Source organism: Hyla sarda, chromosome 3 (genome assembly GCF_029499605.1).
Source record: "Hyla sarda isolate aHylSar1 chromosome 3, aHylSar1.hap1, whole genome shotgun sequence".
Lineage (NCBI taxonomy): Eukaryota > Metazoa > Chordata > Amphibia > Anura > Hylidae > Hyla > Hyla sarda.
The window spans coordinates 143,407,896-143,431,138 of NC_079191.1; the positions used below are offsets into that span (position 1 = coordinate 143,407,896).

Here is a 23,243-nt window from a genome sequence, read left to right on the forward strand (position 1 = left end):
TCCTCCTCATCATCATCATCTTTTGATGATGAGCCACCAACCTCCTCTGCTCCTGACCCTGTGCCCCATGCTAGTATGAGTCCCCCTGGCACTCATACTAGTCAAGCTCCCCCCCAGGCAAGTTCACTGGTGCCCCGTACCGGCAAACTTGTCTGGATGCAGCAAGCGGACCGCGAGCCAGTGATTCCTGAGTTTTTTGTCAACTCAGGAATCAAGACTGAAATTGTCGGGTTCACTGAAATGGACTATTTCCATTTTTTTTTTCAGTGACTACTGTGTCAATCTGATGGTTGACCAGACGAACCTGTACGCCCAACAGTTCGTCACTGCAAACCCGGGCTCATTTTTATCTAGACCCAATGGATGGTACGCAGTCAATGCGGCCGAAATGAGGACCTTTTGGGGCTTCGTGCTGCATATGGGTCTAGTTAAAAAACCCAGTATCAGGCAATACTAGAGTGGGGAAGTCCTGTACAAGACCACGCTCTACGGTATGGCCATGACACGTCCCCGATTCGAGGCCATTCAGAAATGTTTGCATTATGCTCATAATACGGCATGTCTTCCCCCCCCCCCCCCCCCCCATAGGGAGGCCTATGTCCCTGGGCGGGAGGTCGCTATTGATGAGTCTCTCATCAGCTTTAAGGGGAGACTCAGCTTCCAGCAATACATCCCAACCAAGCAAGCGCGGTATGGCATGAAGATGTATAAACTTTGTGAGAGTACCTCAGGGTACACTTGCAAGTTTATGGTGTATGAGGGACGAGATTCCCGTATTGTCCCCCCACTCTGGGTGAAATCGTTTGGAGCCTTTTGCACCCATTGCTAGATAAAGGTTACCACCTTTACATGGATAACTTTTATACAAGTATCCCTCTCTTCACATACCTCCCCGCCAGATCCACGGTCGCTTGTGGGACAGTCCGGAAGAATCAAAGAGGCCTTCCGCCCCATCCCTTACACGCTCCTATCCCCGGGTGAGTCCCGTGCCTTTTCCCATGAAAACCTGTTGCTGGTCAGGTATAAGGCCAAGAGGGATGTCCTTATGCTCACCACCATTCATGGGAACGGCAGCAACCTTGTCCCTGTGCGAGGTACCGTGGGACCGGTCCTCAAGCCTGATTGTATTCTGGACTACAATCAGTATATGGTGGGAGCTGATTTTTCTGATCAAGTCCTCAAGCCATATGATGCCATGCGGAAAACACAGGAAAGGTACAAAAAAAAGTTGTGGTCTACATGGTACAAGTTGCCATGTATAACTTTTGTACTGTCCCAGTATGCTGGCAACACAGAAACATTCTTGGAGTTTCAAGAGGTAGTTCTAAAGGCCCTCATCTTTGGTGACCGCCAAGGAGCGGGTCAGAGCACCTCTAGAACTTCAGTGCCCTGGAAAGAAGGGACAATCCCAGAAAAAATACAGAGTGTGTCACAGGAGGGGGATTCGGAAGGACATCACCACTCAGTGTGACACTTGCCCCGATCATCTGGGCCTCTGCATTAAAAACTGCTTCAGGGAGTATCACACTTCCATGGAGCACTACATTTTTAATCCTATCCCCCGATTTTAATTTCCCAGAAATATCCTCCAATGTACCAGTCCAGAGCACATTGTCTTCCAAATTTAAAAACCAAACACCCCCTCTCCCCCCCCCCCCCCCAATTTCATGTCAGAACCTCAACCATTGCAGTGCAAAGCACCACTTTAGGCCTCAAATCTCATCGGTGCCGTCTCACTCCTAAGCCCTGTTTTGCACCCGCATAGTGCTTTACCGCCATATATGTGGTATATCCTTATTCTGCAGAAATTGGGCTACAAATTTTGTGGAGCTATTTTCTCTTACTACTTGTGAAACTGAAAAAAATTTGGTTAATACCATCATTTTAGTGTTAAAAATCAAAATTTTCACTTTTACGGCCCACTTTTCAAAAAACCTGTGAGGTGTAAGTACTCACTGTAACCCTTGCTACGTTCCTGAAGGGGTCTAGTTTCCAAAATGGTGTCACATGTGGAGGGTTTCTGCTGTTCTGGCATGATGGGAGGTTTGAAAATGCACATGACCCTCGACTTCAATTTCAGCAAAATTCTGTCTCCAAAAGACCAATAGCGCTCCTTCTGTTCTGTGACCTGTAGAGCGCCAGCAGAGGACTTAACATCCACATATGGGGCATTTTCTGAATAAGGAGAAATTGGGCTTCAAATTTTGGCATCCATTTTCTCCTATTACACCATGTGAAAATAAAAAATTTGGGGTAACACCATCATTTGTGTATTAAAAATAAAATTTTCCATTTTCACGTCCAAATTCAACGCAAAGTTGTCAAACCCCTGTGAGGTGTTAAGGTTCCCTATAATCCTTGTTACGTTCCTTGAGGGAAGTAGTTTCCAAAATAGTATGCCATGTGGGGGTTATTTTGCTGTTCTGGCACCATGTGGGCTTCCTAAATGCAACATGGCCCCCAAAAACCATGACAGGAAAAAAACATTTTTTATCCCACAGTTGCTCTTTCCCTCGAGCCATTTTGTGAGCCTGCAGAGCACTTTATGTCAACATATTAGGTATTTCCATACTCGAGAGAAATTGGGCTAATTTGGGAGGCTTTTTCACCTAATATCACTTTTAAAAATGAAAACAAATGGGGCTACAAGAACGTGTTACTGTAAAAAATGCAGATTTTCTTACTTTGCTGCTATTCCTGTGAAACACCTTAAGGGTTAACAAACTTTCTGAATGTTATTTTAAATACTTTTAGAATACTTACAGAAAGGACCCTCCAATCCACTTCAAACTTAACTGGTCCCTAAAAAATTCAGATTTTGAAATTTTCATGAAAATTTTGAAAATTGCTGCTATACTTTGAAGCCCTCTAATATCTTCAAAAAGTAAAAACATGTCAACATTCTGATGCCAACATAAAAGTAGACTTATTGTTTTTGTGAATCAATAGAACATTTGGAATATCCATTTTCCTTACAGAGAGTTTCAAAGTTAGAAAAATGCTAAATTTTCATAAAATTTTGGGAATTTTCACCAAGAAAGGATGCAAGTAACGCCGAAAATTTACCACTACGTTAAAGTAGAATATGTCACGAAAAAACTATAAAATAATAGTTTGTACAATAGAAAAGCATCACCTGTAGGACGACCAAAATTGTTGCATTTTTATTCACATCACATTCAAAACAAATATTAAGCAATTAAAAAGTCACATATACGCAAAAGAGGTAGTAAAAGTGTATCATTTTAATCGAATTGACCCTCAGAATAAAGAAAACATGGCAGTTTTCTCATAAAGTGTATAATGTGAAAACTTACTCCTCCAAATTAGCAAAATAGTTTTCATTTCATTTCCCCCAAACAGATAATATTTTTTATGGTAAAATGAGACATATGTCCTAAAAGACAAAATGGGCTGTGTCCTTTTGGGGTTAAGGATAAAATACAAGAAAAGAATTGTTAAACCCAGTTATCAGTTCAGGGACCAGCAAAAATAACTTCTCCAGTACAGTGGTCCCCCGACATACGATCATTTTAACATACAATGGCCTCTCAGAGTATGTTGAAGGCAGCATCATCATATGATGCCTGTGTGTGTCTGGGCCATCGCAAAAATGGCTATCTGGCAGCGCTGACTGCTTCAGCTGCCACCGAATAGACGTTTAATGTGCCCTGCTAAATGATACTTGCGTATTATGTCCCCACCACTCCAGCCCGTCAGTTCGCCGCTCCTCTGCTGATGCTGCCGCTCTCTGTCTGTATAGCAGCAATTAGCCAGCTCACCTTCTGAATGCCGAAGTGCACAGACTGGCGCGAACCACGCCACGTATGCAAATATGAGAAAGGGGTAGATTGTCTGGTACAAAGCTCATACAAAGAGTGAACGCTTTATTGGATTAAAAAAAAAAAAAATGGGGCAAGACAGCAGGATCTCACAGGGTGACGCGTCATCACGTCACCCCCACAAATACGTTTTTTTACTTGCCGCAAAAAAAATTAGGCCATTTCAAAGTACAATTGGTACTGCAAAAACAAGCCCTTATATGGGTCTGTAGGTGGATAACAGAAAGTGTTTTGTTTTTCCTCCTCCCCTAAAAATCATAAGTGCAAAAATGAAAATTGTCCGGGTCCTTTAGGCCAAAATGGGCCTTAAGGAGTCCTTGAGGGGTTAAGCAAATCTGCACCCTCAGGTACTATAGAATTGCACTGCAGTCAGTATATGATGTGGTCGGGTGGGCAGTTGGGCACTATAGTGGCTGTGTAAAACTATGAGCAGTGTACTAAGGTGACAGATCCTCCAGGGCAGGCTTCTACAACAGGGTAGTCCACTCCTATGGCAGTTGTATGTATGCGACATACTACATCACATACCACCTCCTTAGTGCCGTAGTAGTACCAGTTAGTGGGGGGAGGAGACAGCTGCACAGGACAAGAGGCTGCACGTGGGCAGTGCATTCACACACAGCATTACGCCAGGTGAGCTCAGCTGGGACTCAGGACTGTATATTTTTCCACTGCCTCTACAGGCTTGGCAGCTGTGTCAAGAACTCTGCTAACAAATTAAAAACAAATAAACTGATTGCTTCATTTGTGTTGCCAATAAAATGATAGTTATCAGCCGCACATTACCTGTTCATGTGCGGAGGATAATCATGAATTTGAATGGTCGCATGATTAAAGGGGTTGAGCAGTGAAAAGTAACTTATCCCCTATCTACAGGATAGGGGATAAGTGTCTGGTCGCGTGGGTTCTAACCACTGGTACCCCCGAGATCTACCGGACAGGCCCTGGCTCTCGAGGGGAGTGCGTACAGGGGACGGCACAAAATCCATTCATTTCTATGGGAGTGCGGAGATGCCAAAGTACAGCACTCTGGTCTCTTCAGCACTTCAACAGAGAATGAATGAATGAATGAATGAAGCGTGTGCTGTCCCAAAAGCACAATCCTCTCAGATAGCTGGGGCTCGTTCAGGAGGTTCCAGTGGTCAGACCCTCAAGGACCCTCCACCCACCATATAAAAGACAGTCCATATTCATGATACACTACTGCACCCCTGAGGAAGTTGCCATGTAGGCAACGGAACGCATGGGAACACCGTACCTCTGACCACCATCTTGATATTTGACCTAACCCTCTCCTCTATTGCTGGTATCTGCTGCTTTAGGGAAGCATTACTTTATCTCACTTCATGCATATATTTTCTCCTTATTATGTCACTTTGATATGGTTTGATTTGCTTGTCACACAGTGATTTTTGCATTTTTTTTTGTATTGTTTACCGTGTGGGTATAGGCACTTTATTCATTTTAATGGTTCCCTGTTTTGAGAGTGGGTCACCTTTTTCAATGTATACACTACGGTAGTCCAGGAGGGGGCCATATTGGCTTCCCCCCTATCTTGCAGGGTGGCTCTATGTTGAGCCTTTTAAGTATTTTTTAAATGTTTGTGTCTTTTTGTGATTGTTCTGCAATAAAATGATTTGATTTATCTTATCTCATTTGGGTGTGCACATTTGTATGGTATATTTGTTTTTGGATTTTCTGTAGTATGTTTTGTATACCACTGTAGCACCCCGCTTTACATATTAGGCATAGCCGCCCTTTTTTCTTTGTTACCCTCCAGGATCTGACATTTCCTATCCTATGGAAGGGGATAAGTAAATTTTCACTGCACGACCACTATAACAGAATCTTCTAAGGGCTTTTCAAACGAGAGTTGATCATAGAAGTCGGAGATTATCCCCCCCCCCCCCCCCCCCATGTAATAGAAACCTATGAATTCCATTTGGCCAGTTTTGTGTCTAGAGGCAAAATGTTGCGTGTATTCATAAAATTGTATACAATGGAATACGTCACATAACATGCCAGGGCCGCAGAATTATACATGTCCCTAGAGAAAATCAATCATCCTGTAAAATATGTTAAATCCAAGTTATCACTTACAAAATCTGCACAATACATAATTTCCATAGAAAAATGATAATGGCAAAGAAAAAAATGCTGTAAAACGAAAATCAATACGTCTGCGTGGAAGAAACGCTGTCTTTTACTGTGTGCTAAAAATAGCGTCCTCCCCGTTCACTATGTCTCCAGTAATAATCAGACACTTCATAAGAACGCAAGTGCTGGATAAACACTACGAGGACACAGGGATGTGCATTGTGGCTTTTTTCTGGCAGCATCTGGGATAACATGTCTATTTATTAGAAACTGGAGCATCTAATGAGCAGTGAAGAGCTAATTCATCTCGCTCTAGGGGTTTGCCTGGCCGACAGAGCCGCATTCTTCAGAAAATAGGGGGGGAAAAAACGAGATATTGTTTATTCTATCACCACAGATGAACTTTGTTAGCTTCCCAGGGAAGAGATAAAGGAACATTGAATTCTGAATATGGTAACATTTCTACCATTGGATGATGTAGGATAATAATAAGGGTTAGACAGCACAACAGTGATGTAAAACAGGTCTAAAAACTAGAGCAACAGTTCATAGGGAGTCATCTCCAACACGCTGTAAAGTGACATCCTGGGAGGAGGAGCTTCCTGAGACATTTGCTGTAAGAGTAAGTTCCAGTAATATTGTTCCTATGACATACTCTCCTTGTAATGTAGTTTATTCCATCTCGACTAATAATATACGATTTCATGGTAACTAGCCACACTAAGCAATTTGTTTTCAATTAAAATGATTCATATTTTTTTTATTTCTTGGTGAAAATCTCCTTGTAATGAAGTCTTTTATAAAACAATTTTTCTAATCGTCTGACCTCAGGCAACTGAGGAAGCTGCGCATGCGCAGCGAAACGCGTTGCATTCTGGTCAATAAATCCTCGTTTAAGCACATCCTTCTGTTTGGTCGATCAGCGCCGTGAGCCGGGTTCCCTTGAAGCCAAGCACCTACTACCAGTTCTACTCCGGAGGGCAACAGACGACCTTTTTCTACATACCCATTCCATTGTTGTGTATGCGTTTACACAACCACCCAGGGTGAGCAGTTCTAAAATATATATATTTAGACCCCTGGGTCCAACAATACTATTCTATGGAGCGCTTATTTCCTTGTCTCTTTTATTCAGAAAACTGTGATGGTTACAATGGTGGAGCTTACCAAAATACCACTGAGGGTGCATTCACACCACGTTTTTGCAATACAGTTCCCATATACATTTTCAATGTGAAGACCATATGTAACCGTATTGAAAACCGTATGCATTGACTCTCCATTGAAAACCGTATGCCAAAAGATGCATCAGGTTGTGTCCGTTTTGCATCCTGTATGGTTTTGTCAGTTTTTTTCCCTTACCAAAACCGTAGTCTACCATGGTTTTTTGTCCGGGTGAAAAACTATTAAACCGTATACTTTTTTTGTTTGTTTTTTTACTTGGGAGTCAATGGGAACCGTACAGAACCGTATGTGCATACGGTTCCATCCGGTTTTCACCATACGTTTTTTGACTTTGCACAGTTTTTTTTCTTGGAATTTCAATCAAACAAGTGAAACTTTATTCAAAATGGAGTGAAAAGTTAAAAACGTATGTTTTTTTCTTACAAAACAGATGCAACCGGACATAATTTTTCAAACTGTATACGGTTTTTAACTGTATACACGTTTTGATACAGTTTAGTCAGGTTTTGAGGAATCAGTTTTTCATTAAAAACCTGATACGGGAACTGTATTGCAAAAACGTGGTGTGAATGCACCCTAAGATCTGCTGGGCAAAACAGCATTGGCAACTGTGAATGTGGTCTAGCAGTTCACATTCAACTGGGGTCAGAGGTTCTTCTGCAATCCAGAACCAGGTATGAAAAGATATTCATTTCAAATCAGAAACCAAACCTCCACCCAATGCAATAATCTGAAATGTCTAGCCCGGTGCTTTTCTAGCCATTGCCATGGTCTAAGACAGTGGTCTTCAACCTGTGGACCTCCAGATGTTGCAAAACTACAACTCCCAGCATGCCCGGACAGCCGTTGGCTGTCCGAGCATGCTGAGAGTTGTAGTTTTGCAACATCTGGAGGTCCACAGGTTGAAGACCACTGGTCTAAGAAATATAATGCAGGAATATCTGTGTGTGTTCCAAAACAATAGTTAGTTAAGCACATCAGTTGCTATCCGGGCTGCTATCTTCACCGGGGAGGCCTCTTCTAAGCGCTTCGGGCCCGGCCCCAGAATAGTCACGTTGCCTTGACAACGACGCAGAGGAACGTTCATTGCCAACGTATTTCTGCGCCATTGTCAATGCAACGCCTCTATTTCGGGCCGGAAGCACGGAGAATAGGCGCCCCCGGTGAAGATAGCAGCCCGGAACCACTATCCCACCGGACCACCTCCTCTCCGGACAGCCCTGCAGGACCGGACCAGCGCCGAGCGGAGGTGAGTACTGTACAGAACTAAAGGGGGGTGAGAGGGGGCTGGATGATGTCGAAGGCCGATGGCTGCCGGGCTTGCTGGGAGTTGTAGTTTTGAAACCTCTGGAGGTCCGCAGGTTGAAGACCACTGAGGGCGGATGATGAGAAGAGGATGATGAAGGGGGGGTGTGGGATGATGAAGGGGGGGTGTGGGATGATTACAAGGGGATGATGAAGGGGGGATGTGTGGGATGATGACAAGGGGATGATGAAGGGGGGGATGTGTGGGATGATGACAAGGGGATGATGACAGGTGATGATGAGGGTCTGGATGATGACAGGCGGTGATGATGATGAGGATGTTAATGACGGGTCTGGATGATGACAGGGGGGGGGGGGGATGATGTATTTCCCACCCTAGGCTTATACTCGAGTCAATAACTTTTCCTGGGATTTTGGGTTGAAATTAGGGGTCTCGGCTTATACTCGAGTATACACACATATATATATACACATACATATATATATATATATATATATATATATATATATATATATATATATATATATATATCTCAACGTGTGTGTGTGTGTGTTCCTCAAAAACTTCCAAACGGTTAAAGATATTAAAATGAAACTTGGCACACATGTTACTTATATGTCAGCAACAAACATGGGTCAGTGTGGTAAAGATCCTGCAGCTTTAGAGAAATAGCTATAGTGGAGAAAAAAAAAAATAAAAAAAAAAAAACCCTCAAACACACATGGGGGCAGTTCCTCTGCCAGGAGTAACAAAAAATTTAAAGGGGTTATCCAGGAAAAAAACTTATTTTTATATATCAACTGGCTCCAGAAAGTTAAACAGATTTGTACATTACTTCTATAAAAAAAAAAAAAAATCTTAATCCTTTCAGTACTTATGAGCTTCTGAAGTTAAGGTTGTTCTTTTCTGTCCAAGTGCTCTCTGATGACACGTGCCTCGGGAACCGCCCAGTTTAGAAGCAAATCCCCATAGCAAACCTCTTCTAAACTGGGCGGTTCCCAAGACACGTGTCATCAGAGAGCACTTAGACAGAAAAGAACAACCTTAACTTCAGAAGCTCATAAGTACCGAAAGGATTAAGATTTTTTAATAGAAGTAATTTACAAATCTGTTTAACTTTCTAGAGCCAGTTGAGATAGATATATATATATATATATATATATATATATATATATATATATATATATATATATAAAAATTCAGGATAACCCCTTTAAGTCTCCAGGGGAAACAAGCCCTGGTTACAGTAAAAAGAGTTAAGGGCTTCAAAACAAGCTTAGATACATTGTTAGAACAAGATGATATTAGTGCATATTTAGAAATATAGAACAACATTTTAACCTTAATTCACCCATACCCCTTTCATTATCCATCCCCTTCCCCACTAGGCTGAATTTGATTAACATAATTTTTACCGGCACCAACCACATAACTAGCAATACTGTAGAGTATTTTTCATTTTATATGAAATGTCCATAAAAATCCACAATAAAAAAATAAAAATAAAAAAACATAGCATGCCCCATTATTCAATGCTGTAATGTGAAGGACTGGAGGATGCTTTGCTTTTTGGAAGAATGTGGCACCTTACATAAGCATGCTGCAGCACATGGGATACTGATGAAACCAGAATACAGATTTAGGTTACATTTACATGTACAGGATCTGCTGCATATTTTTCTTGCATATTTTGTGCACCTGATTTTACTACCCATTAATGTTAAGGGGTAGCAAAATCAGTTGTAGAAAATATGCAGCAGATCCTGTACATGTGAACGTACAGTATTCTGCGCAGATTTGATATTTGATGCACATGATTTTCTGCTGCAGATCTCAATATAAACTAAAAGACTGAGCACAGCTTCTATTGTTCAGTTACAAATCCTGCACACCAAAATTGGGCAGGATACTGTACGTGTAAATGGACTCTTGGAGGAAATATCTGTGCCTCATGCAAGAACCTGGAGAGCCTGACAGCATAGACTGGTGGCCATACATAGATGTTGATGGATGAACCACTGGATGAATGATGTTCTGGTAAATGATTGCTTTGTCTGCCATATAGATTTTAGCCCATAATGGCCATTACAGTTGTTCAGACTGGCTGTACATGATTAATGACCGCAAACAAAAGTGGAACATACTTTTTGGGAATATTCATTTCCAGAGACAGAATTTCTGAACGAAATACCATTTTCACCCGACTAGTAAACAAAAATAAAAAATAAAAAAAACAGAAGACATGTAATTCTGTCTGCCTGACCAATCTGCTTCTGCCAAAGCTTCATTGGGGGATCGGGCTTGCAGCTTCATGGGGGATCACGCTTGCGGGGTACAAGACTACAGCGGTAGGATGTCTCCTCCCGCTGTCAGCCCTGTGCCTCACAGGTTATTCAGTAAACTGTGAGCTGCGGACGCAGGGCTGACAGCAGGAGGAGACATCCTCCCGCTGTTATCTTGTCTCCCGCAAGTGCGATACCCCAATGAAGCTTCGGCTATCATAGCAAGAGACATCCTCTTGCTGTTATAGCTGAAGTCGCACTGCAGTCAACGGTGTTTGAGGATGTATATATATATATCTCACGTGACACGCGAACCCCCCCACCCCCAGCAGTAACTAATGTTAGGGGGCGGGTGTGCAAGCGTCAGCGCACTGCAGTCAACGGTGTTTGAGGTTGAATATGCGTCACATGACACGCGCACAAACCTTATGTTCATGCAATGCTTTACTGGTAATCGATAAGTTGCATAAGTCAATAAGCAAGTGAGACAGTCACAGAAAAATTATGTAACAAGTGTATCCAGATGTGATAGTTAAAGAGGGTTTGGGGATTTTGATAAGCTATCACTCAGTGTTGGTCTGAGCACAGCGCCTCACCTGCACAAGTGGCAGTACTGCAGCTCATAGCAGAGCTTAAAAGGGGTACTCCGGTGCAAAACATCTTATCCCCTATCAAAAGGATAGTGGATAAGATGTTAGATCACAGGGGTCCCACTGCGATCTCCGAGCCGGCAGCAGCAGCCTCCGGAACACGGGAGCGTGGAGCTCCCGTGTTGGTGACGTCACGCCCCCTCCATTCATGTGTATGGGAGGGGGCATGACGGCTAGTACATAGCAGTCACGCTTCCTCTCATAGACCTGAATGGAGGTCCCCACCGGCGGGATCCCCGCGATCTAACATCTTATCCCCTTATCCTTTTGATAGGGGGTAAGATGTTTTGCGACAGAGTACCTCTTTAAAAAATTCTGGGTGCTAGGTTTTTGTCAGCCCTTTCCAATAACAATTGGCTGTCAATAAAAAAACTTATACACTGCTCAAAAAACAAAGGGAACGCTAAAACAACACAATGTAACTCCAAGTCAATCAATCAGACACCCCCAATAAAGGAGTGCTGGTGGTGAGCACAGACCACTTCTCAGTTCCTATGCTTTCTGGCTGTTGTTTTGGTCCCTTTTGAATGCTGGCGGTGCTTTCACTTTAGTGGTAGCATGAGACGGAGTCTACAACCCACAAAAGTGGCTCAGATAGTGCAACTCATCCAAGATAGCACATCAATGCGAGTTGTGGCAAGAAGGTTTGCTGTGTCTGTCAGCGTAGTGTCCAGAGCATGGAGGCATCACCAGGAGACAGGCCAGTACATCAGGAAACATGGAGGAGGCCATAGGAGGGCAACAACAGACCAGCAGGACCGCTACCTCCGCCTTTGTGCAAGGAGGAGCACTGCCAGAGCCCTGAAATAAGGCCTCCAGCAGGCCACAAATGTGCATGTGTCCACTCAAACGGCCAGAAACAGACTATGAGGGTGGTATGAGGGCCCGACGTCCACAGGTGGGGGTGCAGGATGTTTGGCATTTGCCAGAGAACACAAAGATTGGCAAATTCGCCACTGGTGCCCTGTGCTCTTCACAGACGAAAGCAGGTTCACACTGAGCATGTGACAGAGTCTGGAGACGCCATGGAGAACGTTCTGCTGCTTGCAACATCCTACAGCATGATCGGTTTGGCGGTGGGTCGGTAATTGTGTGGAGTGGCATTTCTTTGGGGGCCGCACAGCCCTCCATGTGCTTGCCAGAGGTAGCCTGACTGCCATTAGGTACAGAGATGATATCCTCAGACCCCTTGTGAGACCATATACTGGTGCTGTTGGCCCTGGATTCCTCCTAATGCAAGACAATGCTAGACCTCATGCTGCTGGAGTGTGTCAGCAGTTCCTGCAAGAGGAAGGCATTGATGCTATGGACTGGCCCGCCTGTTCCCATGACCTGAATCCGATTGAGCCCATCTGAGACATCATGTCTCGCTCCATCCACCAACACCACGTTGCACCACAGACTGTCCAGGAGTTGGCGGATGCTTTAGTCCAGGTCTGGGAGGACATCCCGCAGGAGACCATCTGTCACCTCATCAGGAGCATGCCCAGGAGTTGTAGGGAGGTCAAACGGGCACGTGGAGACCACACACACTACTGAGCCTCATTTTGACTTGTTTTAAGGACATTACATCAAAGTTGGATCAGTCTGTAGTGTGGTTTTCCACTTTGATTTTGAGTGTGACGCCATATCCAGACCTCCATGGGTTGATAAATTTGATTTCCATTGATAATTTTTGTGTGATTTTATTGTCAGCACATTCAACTATGTAAAAACGAAAGTATTTCATACGATTAGTTCATTCATTCAGATCTAGAATGTGTTATCTTAGTGTTCCCTTTATTTTTTTGAGCAGTATACTTACCTCCACTAATGCCCCATTCTGTGCCAACTGAAGACATCCGCTACTGAATACCAGAGGCAGAACAGAGGATCAGTGTGGGAAGGAGACGTAAGTAGGTAAAAATTATTTGTTGAGAAAAAAAAAAAGGCAAGGGAACACTTGTGACTGTGACACCGAAAGAAAATGAGGAGACACTAATGACTGAAATATTGGGGAGATGAGGGGACATTAATAACTGATAATATGACGTCATATAACATCCCATTGTGTGACGTCCGGCATCCTTGCTTCTAACTTTTTTTTTTTTTTTTTTTTGCTGGCTCCTAGATTTATAATAAATTCAATGTCAAGGCATGAGCTATAGGATCAGGATTTGCCAATGCATTTACAGCTGGGATCAAATAACCATAATATGGACACATCAGTCCTATGGTGGGGCTGGAACTTATTATTGTTATAATACGGAAGCTAATGTGAGTTTAGCCTAAAAGGGGAATTCCGGTACATAAAGTTATTTTCCCCTTTGTCCACAGGATAGGGGATAAATGTCTGATCATGGGGTTGGGGATGTTTTTTCTTTGGGGGGGGGGGGGGGAATCCCCTGCCCGGAACTCCTCTTCGAGCGGCGGCACCCCCCCACCCCTTCGAAGATAGACAACTACAGTACCGTATATGACGACTTTTTAACCCCGTTGTATGTCTGTGGGGGGAGCTGCCTACTATTGTGGGGGAGGGAGCTGCCTACTATTGTGGGGGAGGGAGCTGCCTACTATTGTGGGGGAGGGAGCTGCCTACTATTGTGGGGGAGGGAGCTGCCTACTATTGTGGGGGAGGGAGCTGCCTACTATTGTGGGGGGGGGGGGGAGCTGCCGACCTAATGTGGGGGAGCTGCTGACCTAATGTGGGGGAGCTGCTGACCTAATGTGGGGGCATATCCCAAGCTCTATATTTTCAAGTTGGGGGTCGTCTTATACGCCCAGTCGTCTTATACACTGGCATATACGGTATATCCAGCTCTACTATAGAGATACGTGGAGGAGGAGTGTTGGCCACCACGTTGTGCTGTGGTCGAAAGTAATCTGTGCACGGAGTGGAGATCGGTGAAGAGGGTCCCGTCAGTTGGACCCCCCCCCAACCCCATGTGTGACCTACAGGCTCCACTAATCTCCGTGTAATATGACTAAAGAGGAGAGGACTGGTGTACACTAGTGCAATGGGCTCCATTCAAGGCTCTTTAATTGCTGTAAAGCCAGAACACCCAGCATGTTGGGGGTTGTAGCTCCAGAGCCACACAATATTTGTTAGTGATATGATGCCCCCATTTACTTGTTCCAGGTATCCATGTGATCTTCCTATTAGACATGTATGACATTAAGTTTATGGGAGACCTTAAAGGGGTACTCGGTGGAAAACTTTTTATTTTATTTTTTTTTAATGAACTGGTGCCAGAAAGTTAAACAGATTTGTAAATTCCTTCTATTAAAAATCTTTACCCTTCCAGTACTTATTAGCAGCTGTATGCTACAAAGGAAATTGTATTATTTTTGAATTTCTTTTTTGTCTTGTCCACATTGCTCTCCGCTGACACCTCTGTCCGTGTCAGGAACTGTCCAGAGTAGCATAGGTTTGCTATGAGGATTTTCTCCTGCTCTGGAAAGTTCCTGATACGGGCATCAGGTGTCAGCAGAGAGCACTGTGGACAAGACAAAAAAAAGAAATTCAAAAAGAAAAGAATTTCCTCTGTAGCATACAGCAGCTAGTTACTGGAAGGGTAAATATTTTTTTATAGAAGTAATTTACAAATATGTTTAACCTTCTGGCACCAGTTCATTTAAAAAAATAAAAATAAATTCCACCGGAGTACCCCTTTATAATACACTTCTCAGAATACCTCTTGCACCGTTGGCTAAGTTTATTTTACAATACAGAAACCGCGCTTTGTGAGGAAATGCATGTAATCCCTTTCTTGACAGCCACAACAGAAGCAAGCGTGACTCTTGATGTTCGGCCGAACTGGTTTTTCCAAGTAGGTCAGGACACCTTTCATATGGCGTTTATGATACTATAAGGTTTCCCTATGGAATAAACATGACACTGACACGAACAGGTCCTATGAACAAACATCTATCCTAAAGGATTCCAATCCAGAATGCTCTTCTCCACTTTATGGAGGGATTATGTATCACAGTATTTCCCCAACCCGTGTGCCTCCAGCTGTTGAAAAACTACAACTCCCAGCATGAGTGGACAGCCCAGCAACCTGATTGGCTGTTACAAACCACTACTTTATCTTTTCTACTATTTTTGTGATAAATCTTACCCACATTACAAAGAGTTAGGAAAATGTACCCGCCTTCTGCCATCCTTCCAATATCCGCCTTCTGCCATCCTTCCAATATCCGCCTTCTGCCATCCTTCCAATACCCGCCTTCTGCCATCCTTCCAATACCCGCCTTCTGCCATCCTTCCAATACCCGCGTTCTGCCATCCTTCCAATACCCGCGTTCTGCCATCCTTCCAATACCCGCGTTCTGCCATCCTTCCAATACCCGCGTTCTGCCATCCTTCCAATACCCGCGTTCTGCCATCCTTCCAATACCCGCGTTCTGCCATCCTTCCAATACCCGCGTTCTGCCATCCTTCCAATACCCGTGTTCTGCCATCCTTCCAATACCCGCCTTCTGCCATCCTTCCAATACCCGCCTTCTGCCATCCTTCCAATACCCGCCTTCTGCCATCCTTCCAATACCCGCCTTCTGCCATCCTTCCAATACCCGCCTTCTGCCATCCTTCCAATACCCGCCTTCTGCCATCCTTCCAATACCCGTGTTCTGCCATCCTTCCAATACCCGCCTTCTGCCATCTTTCCAATACCCGCAGGTGTGCAACTGAACAGTCGCTAAAGGGCAGGGTATCTCAACCCAGGCGCCTCCAGCTGTTGCAAAACTACAACTCCCAGCATGTCCAAGACAAGCTTTGGATGACCAGGCATGCTGGGTGTTGTAGTTTTGCAACAGCTGGAGGCACAGTAGTTGGGAAACACTGATATAAAGGCAATACTGTATATGTATCAGGCTACGTAGGGCATGTGTGTGCCAAATGGGCATAGAAGACTGGGTTTACTATAGTCAGTGGTTGTTAAATGTGTCAGAATTTTGTCTGAGACAAATAGCAACCAATCACAGCTCAGCTTTAGTTTATTTGTCCGAAACAGAAATCGGACACATTTTGGTCTCAGATTGATTAATAAAATCATACCCACAACCAGAAATAGGTCTAACACAAAGGAAGTTGGAAATTATGAAAGTGTTTCCCAACCAGAGAGCCTCCAGCTGTTGCAAAACTACAACTCCTAGCATGCCCAGACAGCTGAAGGCTGTCTGGGCATGCTGGGAGTTGTAGTTTTGCAACAGCTAGAGGCAATCCTGACTGGGAAACCCTGACAAAATGATGTTTTCTCTGGGACTGTCCTACTTCTGGTTTTGGCTTAAAAATACTAACCAAATCCTGATCACAAATGCTAACCGAAATATTACTGCAGCCAATGTGCACACATAATATTCAGCACTGAAATAAACCTCCAGCTCCGTATAAAACTTTAAATATTTTAAGGCACCATAATAAAAAGGTCAGTTTAGAAACCGACACGTTTCAGACACACCAAGCGCCCTTATTCATTGCTATCTATATATATATATATATATATATATATATATATATATATATATATCTATATATATATATATCTATCTATATATATATATCTATCTATATATATATATCTATCTATATATATATATCTATCTATATATATATATCTATCTATATATATATATCTATCTATATATATATATCTATCTATATATATATATCTATCTATCTATATATATATCTATATCTATATCTATATCTATATATATATATATATATATATATATATATATATGAGAAACACATATAGATCCCGCTCCCCCCACCTTCATACATTCAGAAACAACATTCTATTGGGCAGTTTTTCATCCATAGTCAAAACAGTTAATAAAATAAATAAAAATAAAATACAAATAAATAATAAAATGTAATAAAATAAAATAAAATAAATACATATATACACACATCAAAAATGGCCATTCTACTGGATTAACAGTGAAAGGTGCTGTCTATATGGGCATACAATTAACATGCCCCTTTTCAGCCATTTATGCCTCAAACAAGGAGGTATTTTAATAAACGCGCACAGTGAGTGTGAACATAGCCCAACACTGTTTTAGCACAGCCAGCAGAGAAGTACTATAGAATCTCTAGCCGGGTGTTAGCAGCAACAAGTGGCAGAGTTCAGTATACAGGACACTTGAGTGACACTTGTAGTCTATGAGGTGAGCACTTACGGACTGTCACTCACCTGGGGCCCCTGTGGGAGCCGAGGAGCCATCCCGCGGCCGCTGCTCATACACTGGGTCGGCTCTTCAGTAAAGTCTCCCAGTAATCCCAACAATGATCGACAAGAGCCGCGCACCAACCTGCCGCCCGTACCGAGCATCGGGAATTCTGGTCAACTCCCCACAGCAATGCCATGCTGGCCCCGCCCCGCCGGCTTCTCAGCCTATCACACCCGCGGGATAACTTCAGGCCCCGCCTCGTATACTTTACGTCAGTAAGGGGCGGGGCCAGTTTGTGTGAGGAACCGATTCATGTTGTAACCTGCAGCGGAGTGTCTGCACAGAGCGGACCCGTGTCACCCGCTCCCATCGCCCTGTACCTGGTCACCAAGGCAACGGGTGGAAATACATCTGTATACAGGAGCCTGCACAGATCACTATACAGGGCTGAGCCCAAGAGCTGGCACTCTAAGGACACTAAACATTATCCTGCCATTCCTTTATCATCTAACACTATGTCAGTAGGCGACAATAGTTCATCATTTCATGACAGATACAATTAGCATGGCAGCAGCCAGTGTTCCCTAACATAGTAACATAGTTCATAAGGTTGAAAAAAGACCTGAGTCCATCTACTAGTTCAACTTATATCCCTAATGCAGTGTTTCCCAACCAGGGTGACTCCAGATGTTGCAATACTACAACTCCCAGCATGCCTGGACAGCCTTTGGCTGTCCAGGCATGCTGGGAGTTGTAGTTTTGCAACACCTGGAGGCACCCTGGTTGGGAAACACAGCCCTAATGAGTCCCTACTGAGTTGATTCAGAGGAAAGCAAAAAACCCTCATATTAGAGGTAAAAATTCCTTCCCGACTCCAAATATGGCATCAGAATAAATCCCTGGATCAACGTTCTATCCCTATAAATCTAATATACATAACCAGCTATGTTATTCATCAAAAATGCATCCAGACCCCCTTTTGAACTCTTTTACAGAGTTTACCATGACCACCTCCTCCGGGAGAGAATTCCACAGTCTCACTGCTCTTACAGTAAAGAACCCCCGTCTGTGCTGGTGTAGAAACCTTCTTTCCTCTAGGTGTAGAGGATGCCCCCTTGTTATAGATACAGTCCCGGGTATAAATAGATCATGGGAGAGATCTCTGTACTGTCCCCTGATATATTTATACATAGTCATTAGGTCTCCCCTAAGCCTTCTTTTTTTCTAAACTAAATAACCCTAATTCTGATAATGTTTCTGGGTACTGTAGTCAGGGCCGCCATCAGGGGGGGTACAACCCATACACTTGGATGGGGCCCGGACGTCCCTGTACCTTTTTTTTTTCCCCAGCTTGTCAGTGAGTGACTGCGACTGTCACTCACTGACTCCTGGCTGGGTGCCCGTCAGAACTATGACTGGGCCTCATAGTCCGGGGGGCCCGCAGGACTATGAGGCCCGCTCTTTCTAGGGCGCAGGCCCCTTAAGAAGTACGGCAGGGCCAGACAGACCAGGCGCTGATGGGAGTCGACGTGCCCCGCGCAGGCACGCACGTCTACTCCAGTCACCTGACCTGTCCCGGCGCAATCTCCAGTCCAGCATCCTCCCGACGCATCCTCCCTCCCTGACAGGAGCAGCAGCTGCACCGAACCCCGCGGCAGGGTAAGTGAAGGGGGGGGGGGGGGGGTGTTTGCAGACTACAATGGTGATGAGAGGTGCATGGGGGGGGGGGGTGGATGAGGTGCATGGGGAGGTTATGGGGGTGATGAGAGGGGGGGTTATGGGGGTGATGAGAGGGAGGGTTATGGGGGTAATTAGAGGTGCCGAACCCCGCGGCAGGGTAAGTGAAGGGGGGGGGGGTGTTTGCAGACTACAATGGTGATGAGAGGTGCATGGGGGGGGGGTGATGAGGTGCATTGGGAGGTTATGGGGCTGAAGAGAGTGGGGGTTATGTGGGTGATGAGAGGTGCAGGGGGAGGTTATGGGGCGATTAGGTGCATGGGGAGGTTATGGGGGTGATGAGAGGTGCAGGGGGGTGTTATGGGGGTGATGAGAGATGCAGGGGGGTGTTATGGGGCTGAAGAGAGTGGGGGTTATGTGGGTGATGAGAGGTGCAGGGGGAGGTTATGGGGCGATTAGGTGCATGGGGAGGTTATGGGGGTGATGAGAGGTGCAGGGGGGTGTTATGGGGGTGATGTGACGGGGGTGTTATGGGGGTGATGAGAGGGGGGTTATGGGGGTGATGAGAGGTGCAGGGGGGTGTTATGGGGGTGGTGAGAGATGCAGGGGGGATTATAGTAGTGATGAGGAGAGGTGCAGGGGGGGTTATAGTAGTGATGAGGAGAGGTGCGGGGGGGGGTTATAGTAGTGATGAGGAGAGGTGCGGGGGGGGGGGTTATAGTAGTGATGAGGAGAGGTGCGGGGGGGTTATAGTAGTGATGAGGAGAGGTGCGGGGGGGGGATTATAGTAGTGATGATGAGAGGTTCGGAGGGTTATAGTAGTGATGATGAGAGGTGCGGGGGGGTTATAGTAGTGATGAGGAGAGGTGTGGGGGGGTTATAGTAGTGATGAGGAGAGGTGCGGGGGGGTTATAGTAGTGATGAGGAGAGGTGCGTGGATGGTTATAGTAGTGATGAGGAGAGGTGCGGGGGGTTGTAGTGATGAGAGGTGCGGGGGGGGTTATAGTAGTGATGAGGAGAGGTGCAGGGGGGTTATAGTAGTGATGAGGAGAGGTTTGACGGGGGTTATGGGGGTGATGAGGAATGATGAGGACACAGAGGATAAGAGGTAATATATTTAGTGGGTATAGTGTGTGGCAGGATTATATTTAGTGGGTACAGTGTATAGCAGTATTATATTCAGGGTGCAGTGTATAGCAGTATTATATTCAGGGTACAGTGTATAGCAGTATTATATTCAGGGTACAGTGTATAGCAGTATTATATTCAGGGTACGGTGTGTGGCAGGATTATATTTAGTGGGCACAGTGTATAGCAGTATTATATTCAGGGTACAGTGTATAGCAGTATTATATTCAGGGTACAGTGTGTGGCAGTATTATATTCAGGGTACAGTGTGTGGCAGTATTATATTCAGGGTACAGTGTGTGGCAGTATTATATTCAGGGTACAGTGTGTGGCAGTATTATATTCAGGGTACAGTGTGTGGCAGTATTATATTCAGGGGTACAGTGTACAGCAGTATTATATTCAGGTTACTGTGTGTGGCAGGATTATATTTAGTGGATACAGTGTATAGCAGTATTATATTTAGTGGGTACAGTGTACAGCAGTATTATATTTAGTGGGTACAGTGTACAGCAGTATTATATTTAGTGGGTACAGTGTACAGCAGTATTATACTCAGGGTACAGTGTGTGGCAGTATTATATTTAGGGTACAGTGTACAGCAGTATTATATTCAGGTTACAGTGTGTGGCAGGATTATATTTAGTGGATACAGTGTATAGCAGTATTATATTTAGTGGGTACCGTGTACAGCAGTATTATATTCAGGATACAGTGTGTGGCAGGATTATATTTAGTGGGTACAGTGTGTGGCAGTATTATATTCAGGTTACAGTGTCTGGCAGTATTATATTTAGGGTATAGTGTGGGGCAGTATTATATTCAGGGTACAGTGTGGGGCAGGATTATATTTAGTGGGTACAGTGTATGGCAGTATTATATTCAGGGTACAGTGTGGGGCAGTATTTTATTTAGGGTACACTTTCTGGCAAGGTTATAATGATTACTGTCTTCATGCAGAGGATGAGGATCTGCTGACAAAGTGATGAGCCAATGATGTCTGGATGTCAGACTCTGCAGAGAAGATGGAGCTGGAGGAAGTGTAAGGGGCCCCGAAATTTCTGATGGCAGCCCTGACTGTAGTCCTCCCATTCCCCATATTACCCTGGTTGCCCGTCTTTGAACCCTCTCCAGCTCCACTATATCTTTCTTGTACTTCTTGTACACTGGTGCTCAGTACTGTACACAGTATTCTATGTGTGGTCTGACTAGTGATTTTTACAGCGGTAGAATTATTTCCTTGTCGTGGGCATTGTAGAATGCAACTCCCAGGATGCCTGAGGGACATGATGGGAGTTGTAGTTTTGCAACATCTAGAAAAGGGACAGGTTGGGGACCATTGTGGTACATAAAGTGTGATAACTATCATTCACACTAAGCTGCAACTGATGTGAAAGTGTACGGGCTCATTCACACTACGTCATTTTAACCCCTTAAGGACTCAGCCCATTTTGGCCTTAAGGACTCAGACAATTTAATTTTTACGTTTTCATTTTTTCCTCCTCGCCTTCTAAAAATCATAACTCTTTTATATTTTCATCCACAGACTAGTATGAGGGCTTGTTTTTTGCGCGACCAGTTGTCCTTTGTAATGACATCACTCATTATATCATAAAATGTATGGCGCAACCAAAAAACACTATTTTTGTGGGGAAATTAAAACGAAAAACGCAATTTTGCTAATTTTGGAAGGTTTCGTTTTCACGCCGTACAATTTATGGTAAAAATGACATGTGTTCTTTATTCTGAGGGTCAATACGATTAAAATGATACCCATTATTATATACTTTTATATTATTGTTGCGCTTAAAAAAAATCACAAACTTTTTAACCAAATTAGTACGTTTATAATCCCTTTATTTTGATGACCTATAACTTTTTTATTTTTCCGTATAAGCGGCGGTATGGGGGCTCATTTTTTGCGCCATGATCTGTACTTTTTTTTGATACCACATTTGTATATAAAAAACTTTTAATACATTTTTTATAATTTTTTTTAATAAAATGTATTAAAAAAGTAGGAATTTTGGACTTTTTTAATTTTTTTTCGTTCACGCCGTTCACCGTACGGGATCATTAATATTTTATTTTAATAGTTCGGACATTTACGCACGCGGCGATACCAAATATGTCTATAAAAAATGTTTTTTACGCTTTTTGGGGGTAAAATAGGAAAAAACGGACGTTTTACTTTTTTATTGGGGGAGGGGATTTTTCACTTTTTTTTTACTTTTACTTTTACATTTTTTTACATTTTTTTTTACACTTGAATAGTCCCCATAGGGGACTATTCATAGCAATACCATGATTGCTAATACTTATCTGTTCTATGTATAGGACATAGAACAGATCAGTATTATCGGTCATCTCCTGCTCTGGTCTGCTCGATCACAGACCAGAGCAGGAGACGCCGGGAGCCGCACGGAGGAAGGTGAGGGGACCTCCGTGCGGCGTTATGAATGATCGGATCCCCGCAGCAGCGCTGCGGGCGATCCGATCGTTCATTTTAATCGCGAACTCCCGCAGATGCCGGGATCTGTATTGATCCCGGCACCTGAGGGGTTAATGGCGGACGCCCGCGAGATCGCGGGCGTCGGCCATTGCCGGCGGGTCCCTGGCTGCGATCAGCAGCCGGGATCAGCCGCGCATGACACGGGCATCGCTCCGATGCCCGCGGTTATGCTTAGGACGTAAATGTACGTCCTGGTGCGTTAAGTACCACCTCACCAGGACGTACATTTACGTCCTGCGTCCTTAAGGGGTTAAAGCGCAATTCTAGAAATTCTGCGCTTTTTTGATGGAATCTGTTAACTGGGCTCTGACACAGATGTAAACCTAGCCTAACATAGATATGTCAAAAGCTTAGATCAGTCAGGGTGCCAGTGCTGGGACCCCCTCAAATCTGTAGATCTAGTCAGTCTCCTGTATTAAGCGCCAAGCTAGGTAGTTAGGC

At 44.1% G+C, this 23,243-nt stretch overlaps 1 protein-coding gene across 2 annotated transcripts in view; it reads right to left on the minus strand.

Annotated features, from left to right (window-relative positions):
* Positions 1 to 23,243, minus strand: part of PLD1 (phospholipase D1) — a 197,311-nt gene that overhangs the window by 132,273 nt on the left and 41,795 nt on the right. Inside the window, exon 1 of one of the 2 annotated variants that reach the window (XM_056565189.1) lies at positions 17,509 to 17,708. The exons of the other annotated variant lie outside the window; for it this stretch is intronic. The gene's annotated coding sequence lies outside the window, so the exon portion shown is untranslated. Of the gene's footprint in view, positions 1 to 17,508; positions 17,709 to 23,243 lie in introns of those variants that run through there. 2 annotated transcript variants of the gene reach the window in all.